Consider the following 8,853-nt stretch of genomic DNA (forward strand, 5'->3'; position numbering starts at 1 on the left):
AAATATACCCAGGGCCTTATGGTTGCTCCATGTAAATATATATGTACAAATTGATGCACTGCCATGTTCACAGGGTAAAAGGCTATTACTAAAAAGATTGGTCTGTAGAGCTCAGTAATTATTTATCCATGTTTTGTTTGATGCTCACACTGTGTGAATTCTAATGTAAGTTTGATGCCCTTCAGTGTCAATTGGCCCAAAAGTGTGATACATGGTATGGCCTTTGAATTATTATTCCAATCATTTAGCCTATTGTACAGTCCAAAATGAGTAGAACAATAGGAAGTCAAGAAAAGCTGTGGCTCTTAGTATGGGCCGTTTAAAGGACAAGGAAAGGTAGACAAACTGTTGGGTACTGGCACCCCGGGCAAATCCAAATAAAGATTTATTTTGATCATGGCAGGGTAACAACTTCATACATTATACACTCAATTTTGGAACATACTGCAGGTATATGATCTGTTATCCAGAATGCTTGGGACCTGGGGTTTTCCGGGTAACGGATCTTTCCATAGTTTGAATCTTCATACCTTAAGCCTACTAGAAAATCATGTAAACATTAAATAGACCCAATAAGCTGGTTTTGCTTCCAATAAGGATTTATTAAATCTTCGTTTGGATCAAGTACTAGGAACTGTTTTATTATTAAAGCGAAAAAGGAAATCATTTTTAAGAAAATGGGGTCTATTGGAGACAGCTATTCTGTTATTCGGAGCTTTCTGGATAATGGGTTTCCAGATAACGGATCCCATACCTGTACTGTCATTTGCTCTCTTCAGTGAACGACCTGCAAATGGAATTGGTTGGAATTGACTAACATTGTAGTATATATTGGTACAATCACCCTACAACGACACCCACTTTCCAGTAAATAATCCGCTTCTTTGGGTTTTTAAATCAGGACTGTCGCATTTCAACAGAGATAACTGGGAGGCATGCCAGACCAGTGGCTGCATGAATTGGAAGACTTCCCCATGTCTACGTGATTTTTATCTGGGTAATCCGGATTCCTCCTGCGTTTATAAAATATACAGGTAGGGTCATTAGCTCGTCATAAAATGGGCCTTATTGTGTTTCTGTGACTTTGGGGCAGGTATAGATATGCGTGATCAAACACCCTTAGTGAAGTGCAGTGTAATATGTCAGTGCTATATAAAGAAAGAATAATAATAATATAAGCAATTTGAAGCAATGTAAATGTAATGTCAACTTTCCCTTTAAAAACAGACTTGGGATAAGTATCAGGGTAATACTGCAGCTCTTCATTACTGGCTGCCAGTTCAAATCTCATTATTAACATCTGCAGGAAGCAAGCAGTTAATTCCTGTCCCATGTGGTTATGTAACAGGTGGCATGTGGCTCTCTACAGTTCCATACCCACATGTGTTCAGTTTGGCTCCCAAACCTCATTGGACCTGCAGCAATTTTAACCCCTTGGATGTTTCTAGAACCCATTTTGCACAGTGGCAATCCATTGTTAATTTCCCAGCTGCAAGTCCGGTCCTTATAAATATTTTTAGAGATATATTTTGAGCAGAAAGCTTACAAACATAAGGGGTCATTTACAATCACAGCTGCAAGTGTATAACGCTAAAATGGATGCAATTGTTGTGGGTACCATGAGCCATTGCGCCTATTAACACAAGGTAACGCTGGAGTTACCGCTACCCTAAACATGCTGGTAATTCTAGGCTTTCCACAGCGGGCACAAAATATCCCCACGTAAAGAATCACATGTAACTGTAATTTTAACAGCAAAAGCCAAATCCTGACTCCCAAAATGTTGGCTGTGATTATGCTGGTATTATGTGTAAAAAACATGCAAATTTGTGTCCTTACAGCTCGATGCCCAGAGCATAGCCTATGGCAAAATCTCAACAGAGCAACAGTTGTAGGCTAGACAGTGACAGCAGGATAAGACTCAAGAGCAGGACAAGATGGTGGCAGGGTGGCATTTTCAGGTGACTGCGAGGTCCCAGGGATTCTATTTGCGGTGAAGTCCTGGGCAGGCCCAGACTGGCAATCTGTGGGCTCTGGCAAATGAGTATCTGCTGTATGGTTCTATAGAAAGTTACCATATAGTGGGCTGGTAGGGGGCTGTTTGGGCCTCTGCGTACTTGGAATGGCAGGGCCTATTTTGACTCCCAGTCCAGGCCTGGTCCTGGGAGATTACACCATTGTTTACTCGCCACTAAAGTGTAGACTACAGACAATTATGGTTACAACTTTTTCTGGAAAAAATACCGGCCTTCCTGTATATTTATCTTTATTCCCTATTAATAACATTGGGATCAGCCATCATTTTTACCGGCCAGGCTGGTAAAATACCGGCCAGGTGGCAACCCTACAGCCAATGCAAATACTCTGTTTATGACACATTTTGAGGTGAGAATGGTACCCTTATACCAAGCAGCACAATCCCCATTTCCTACATTACTATTAGCAGATTTATGGCAATTTTGTTGCTGTGTTTATTTTTTCCAGATGAACAAACATGGCTGCACTTGCTCAGGGTTATCCGATAAATAGTTTCTGTGGAGCCCTGAATTGATGTTTTCATAGGGGCCTGCACTATAAAATTAGATTTTGGAAAAACAGTAAAAAATAAATAATGGAAAGTAATTGAAAAAAAGTCTTTATTTCTGGGGAACAATCTGAAAACAACTGAACTGAAAAAAGTGTTTGGAAGGTGAACAACCCTTTGATAAAGGTCTATGGCACACAGAGAATATTCTCTGTCAACGGTTTACAACAGGTGGAATAGCATTCAGTTGTGACTATTTGGCCTGTCACTCAGTTTAATGGACTCCACCTTCCAATGGTGGCAACAGGTGGATTTTTTGGATGGAAAATATATGTTTATTTTCTCAGCGAAATCCACCTTGCACTAATGGTTCCATTGAACTGAGCAGTGGAAAAATTCCCTTCCCCTTTTGATCAACGATCCCTACTTCCTCCGTAACTACTTCATAAAGATTCCCAAGATGTGCCCCCATTTTGTGCCACTGCAGAGCTGTTTAGCATGGTTGGTGGGTCCATTTTAGCTGCATCCCACTGATATTCAGTGCATATACTGCTGATGCAGCCAAACAAAGCAGCAGCCTACCTTGCTGTGTAGCTATGCATGTGTCACTCAGGAGGAACATGCTCTGTGCTGCTGTCACTTACTGAGCTTAGGGACTGACTCACAATATACAGTAAAAATAGAATAGAATTGTCCCAATATAAGGCTGATTAGTAATTAACACAGATAATAACTACATGGCAGCTCAGAAACCAATGCAATTAGCATCATAGTTTGATAATCAGACCTGTAACATCAGCTTATATTACAGACAAACATCATTTTCTGCTTGATAATTTGCGACGACCCCCTAACCTTAGCTTCTGAACAGCTGCTCAGAGCCCACTGAGCATGAGCAGACACTTTCCAAGATGGTGACCCCCTGTGACAAGTTTGAAGTTTTGTATGATTGTTGCTATTGTGAAGCTGAAACTTTAGGCTGGTGCAATAAGTTCACCATATAAAATATGGCTTTTTAATCATTTTAAGGGTTTGTTTCCCTTTAAAAGGAAGCAATGGTCCCCGTAAGTAAAAAATTTACTGTCATAAAAATGCCAAGCCAGGAAACTGCATGGCAACCGCTGTTGCAGGTGAAACATTAGCAGAATATGATAAGGAACTTTATGAAGGGAGGTGCCAGTTCAACACTCACACCTGTATGTATATTTCTGAGCTGATTAATTGGTTCTTTCAAGGAGAAGTATGACACCTGTATTCAAGGTATCTGTTGTTGCTCCTTAGGAGACATACACAAGGGGCACATTAACAGTGTTGGGACCTTCTACTTCATGCAATGCGTATGGGGTTGCTGCTCCTATTCTGCCCTTTAAATCCAGGCCTAAATGGATGAAGTTCAATAAGAAACACAATAAAATCCATCCTAATCTTTTTTTCCCCCTGTATTCAGCAATGGTCTCTGCTTCTTTGGGTTCAGAAACAGAATTTTTAAATTTTCAAACATAGTTTCTCTTACTCAACATCCCATACAGACTAAGCAATACCATATATGTGGTTTTCACATATTTTGGCGAAGCCTTCATATCTGGCTGCAAAACTATATCTACCTGCACCTTTTACCCTAATGTACCATTTGCCATTTTCCCTTTGTTTTGTAAGTTGAAGATAATTATAAATAAAAATCTCTTTTAAATATGTAATTAAAAATGAGCTGAGTCAACTCCAACTCTGACGAATTTACTATACATAGAGGGACAAGACAGGGATGCCCACTCTCCCCCTTGTTATTCAATTTAGCCTTAGATCCTCTCCTACGCCATTTTTTGCGAGACCCAGCGATACATGGGATCTTGATTAACCATACTCAACTGAAAGTCACGGCTTTTGCCGATGATATATTACTTTTCGTACAAAATCCTCAATTGGAAATTTCACCCATACTTTCTATAATCCACCGGTTCGGACGCATAGCTGGCTTCCGAATTAACGTAGACAAATCTGAAGCGCTCTTGCTTCACGACGTGACACGACAGGCCTGGCCTTCAGACTTCCCCTTCAAAAAAGCTAGTCACCATATTAAATACTTAGGTATCAAGTTGCCGAAACAGCATAAAGATACATATCGGCTGAACATTAGAGCTATCATAGACAAGATACAGCAGGAGACCATTCAATGGAAACACATTAACCTTACCTTTTTGGGTAGAATTCATTTCATTAAAATGATTTTATTTCCAAAACTTTTATACCCCATCCAAATGTTGCCATATTGTATAACAAAATCAGACCTGTCACGTTTGCATAAAATACTCCGTACATTCATATGGCAGAACAAACGTTCTAGGATTAGTCTCTATAAACTGCATCTCCCCAAAGCCTTAGGGGGGGTCAACTTACCAAATATGAAGGAATACAATGATGCTGCACTACTTCGTTATGCTGGGGACTGGCTCATGGATCGTGATCAGTTTACTACAATTGACCTAGATCAATATCAGTCTTGTGGTTTGACTCTGAACTACCTCTTACATTCCCCACCTTCAGTCGTTCCACAACCTCTGAAGGATAATCCACTCTTCGCAGATACCTATAAAACCTGGCGTTCCCTACGGCTCAAGTTTCACCTCTCCCCGCACTACTCGCCATACCTTACCTGGCTTGGTAATGCGCAATTTCCCATCGGCATATCACATCCTACCTTGCAACTCTGGAAAAATAATGGTCTATACAATATAGGTGCCCTACTTAAACAAAATTCAGACTTACTTTCCCTGACAGAACTACGCGAAAAGTTCCCGTTCACACAACCATACCTATTTCTTAGTATGCAATTGTTACATTTTGCTAGGACTGCCACTCAGGCAATAGGAGATAAAAGTACTGTTAATGCGGTAGATACTCTCTGGAAGGATCAGACTACATGTCGCTCTACCTCACACATATACTGTGTAATACGTACTAACGTTGACACGGACTCGGTAGGAGAATCTCTGTTTAAATGGACTCTATCTATACCTCAATTACGCCCCACCGAGATCTTAAAGTCTCATGTTCAAATGCTGAGATTGCTCCCGGCTAGCCGGTATCAGGAAATGACCCTACAGATTCTACATAACTCATATTTGACCCCTGAGAGACGCTATAAAATGGGTAGTCTCCCCTCAGACTGCTGTACTCGTTGTCAAGCCCCCAAAGCAGATCTCTTGCACATGTTTTGGCTTTGTCCTAAAATCGTAGATTTTTGGCGAGATGTCTCCTCTTATTGGACGCAGTTGACTAACAAAAAGATCCAACCTAGCATGGAATGGGCATTGTTTAGCTTTGTAACTCATTATACGACTTTATCGAGAGCTGAGAAACATTTAGCGATCAGGTTGGCAGCAGCGTCCAGAAAGGCAATTCTGCATCAATGGCTTTCTGAAGACAGCCCATCCCTTCTACTTGCTAAACAAAAATTGCATTACATATTCCACATGGATTGGCTAGAAGCCACAGTTAAAAAAGAACAACGGGTAGATAAATTATTTTCTGTATGGCAGGCATATATCAATAGCCTCCCACGAACGCTTAAGTATCTGACCACATATACATTTCAGAATACCACTTGGTATGACTTGGAAAATCTTAGAGGTAACCCACTATTACTGGAAACTTTTCATTATATTCAAAATTTATCTTCTGGGACTGTAACAACTTCAAGATCGCCCCCCAGGACTCAACAGACTAACAGACTTCTGGCCTCATATCTAAGGTAATTGACTTTGGCCTATGGAAATGATCAGTACTCTGTGATTTGCTATATCAGAGCTTATTGTTTTTGTTTATCTGTTTATTTCTTGATTTTTCTCTCCTTCTTCCTTCTCTATTCTTTCACTTTAAGACACATGTACGTACTACTCCATGTTGTTTTATTTACTATTTCGGACTTCTGGTAGGTCCAAACGGTTTTCATTGCTGTACATGGTCGACCTTTAATAAAAACAAGTTTACAAAAATGAGCTGAGCTCTGTAACTTGCATTTAGCAAAGGTGTCCCTGATGTTTCGAATGATCTGTCCAACTTAATATAAATTAATTGCTAATTAGTTATGCAGAACATACATTTAATATGTTTTGGCTTGAAAGGGGTGTGGTTGCAACTCTACTGGTGAAAACTCCAGTTTTTCTTCATCTTCCTGCATGGCACACAGGGTAGCACTCATTAATACATACTACAGATTCACTTTGGAACCGATATTGCACTGTGCCATTCATTTTTCAAAGTGGCTCCTTAAAGGTGAGGTGTGACCACCTGAATGACAAGCAGCAGGCAAGTGATTTTTTTTAAAAGGGGTTGTTCACTTTTGAGTTAGGTTTTAGTAGGATGTGGAGAGTGATATTCTGAGACAATTTGCAATTGGTTTTCATTTTTTATTATTTGTGGTTTTTGAGTTGTTTAGATTTTTACTTAGTAGCTCTCTAGTTTGCAATTTCAGCAATCTGGTTGCTAGGGCCCGAATTACCTTTGCAACCATGCATTAATCTAAAAAAGACACTAGAATATGAAATGGGGAGAGACTGAATAGAAAGTTGAGTAATAAAAAGCAATAGCAATAACAATACATTTGTATCCTTACAGAGCATTTGATTTTAGATGGGGTCAGTGACCCCCTTTTTAAAGAGTCAGAAGAAGAAGGCAAATAATTAAAACACTATAGAAAATAAATAATGAATGGCACATGGAAAGTTCCTTAGAATTGGCTATTCTAAAACATACTAAAAGTTAACTTAAAGGTGAACCACCCCTTTAAAGGAGACATATTGTGTGAAAAACAAGAATATGCCAGTGTGTTATACTCTTTTAAGATAGAAGGAAAGTGCTAAAAAAAAAAGTATTGTTTTGGGCTGATTTATTGAAAATTTTTACAAAACCCCTACTAGCCCCACCCATCCATTCCACCTCCTGCTGCCTCCTTTCCCAGGCTGTGTAGGGGAGCCGGCAGCACTCACCCCACTGCACTGTAGGATAGGAACCAATTAGCAACTAGCCTGACCTGATAGGGAGCTGAAGCCTGTCTCTGCTTGTGTGTCTGCAGGGCTGTGATTGGCTATTCCTACTGTGCTTCTAGCAAGGACTCTTAGGACATGCCCACCCCTCATTTAAAACACAGACACAGTAGCAGATCTATGCAGAGCTCCAATTATTATAACAGTCAGACATACTGTAGCAACCAAGCTGAATAGTTTACTGGGACAGTAAATATATGGGGTAATTCTGAAAAAAAAAACAATTGTGCTGCACTGTTGTGTCCTGTTAAGTTGCATGTTGGTAAATACTGGTATTGGGGTCTAAAGTTCTACGTACTTGTTGGACTCTTTTTACTAAAGCAGACACAACTAGCATTTTGGCTCATTTTACTACTTTTTGCTTTCCACTGGCTACTTTTTTTCTCTGTTCTACAGTTTATGGGGAGATCAAACAGCCACATATCTTGCTCTTCTTCCAGGTCAGTTGATATTGAACTGATATCATATAATGTATACTTGTCAGGAGAATTTGCAAGGTGGTAAGTGAAATTGGTGCTATAGCATGGGGTGGAATTACATTGTATTTCTTTCCTAGGCCCATTTCTTTCCCTGTGTACACCCAGGGACACTCTCAGCCCTGGCCAAAAAGTGCAAAAATATATGTTTCAGTGCCAATCTGCACATTAATAAGAAACCATGATACAAGTATAGGACCTGTTATCCAGAATGCTCAGGACCTGGGTTTTTCTGGATAAGGGATCTTTCCATAATTTGGATCACCATATTTTAAAAATCATATAAGCATTGAATAAAGCCAATGGATTGTTTTGCCTCCAGTAAGGATTAAATATATCTTAGTTATAAGCTAATGTTTTATTATTACAGAGAAAAAAGGAAATCATAATGAAAAATTAGAATTGTTTTCTTAAAATGGAGTCTTTGGGAGATGGGCTTCCCATAATTCTGAGCTTTCTGTAATGGGTTTCTGGATAATGGATCCTATACAGTGATGTGGCTAGATTTTACTGGGCCCCACAGTAAATAAATTTTAGGACCCTCAACATATCCTGGTTTAGCAATATATGTTAAAATTGCTCTTTATTTGGGCTTCATGGGGTCACCTATACCTCCTGGGTCCCGCTGCAGCCGCACCGCTGATCCTATACCTGTAGTATGTTAGGATAGAAAACTATACAGAAAGAAAAGACTTTAGCTTGTGTTGGTTCACTAGCTGCAGTTGTACTAAGGTGAAACCATTCCTCTTCACTTGGCAGCGTGTAGGTGTATTGGCGTGAGTTCTCACCTTTACACAAGTCCTAAGACAAT

This window comes from Xenopus laevis, chromosome 5L, assembly GCF_017654675.1.
Source record: "Xenopus laevis strain J_2021 chromosome 5L, Xenopus_laevis_v10.1, whole genome shotgun sequence".
NCBI classification, from domain to species: Eukaryota; Metazoa; Chordata; class Amphibia; order Anura; family Pipidae; genus Xenopus; species Xenopus laevis.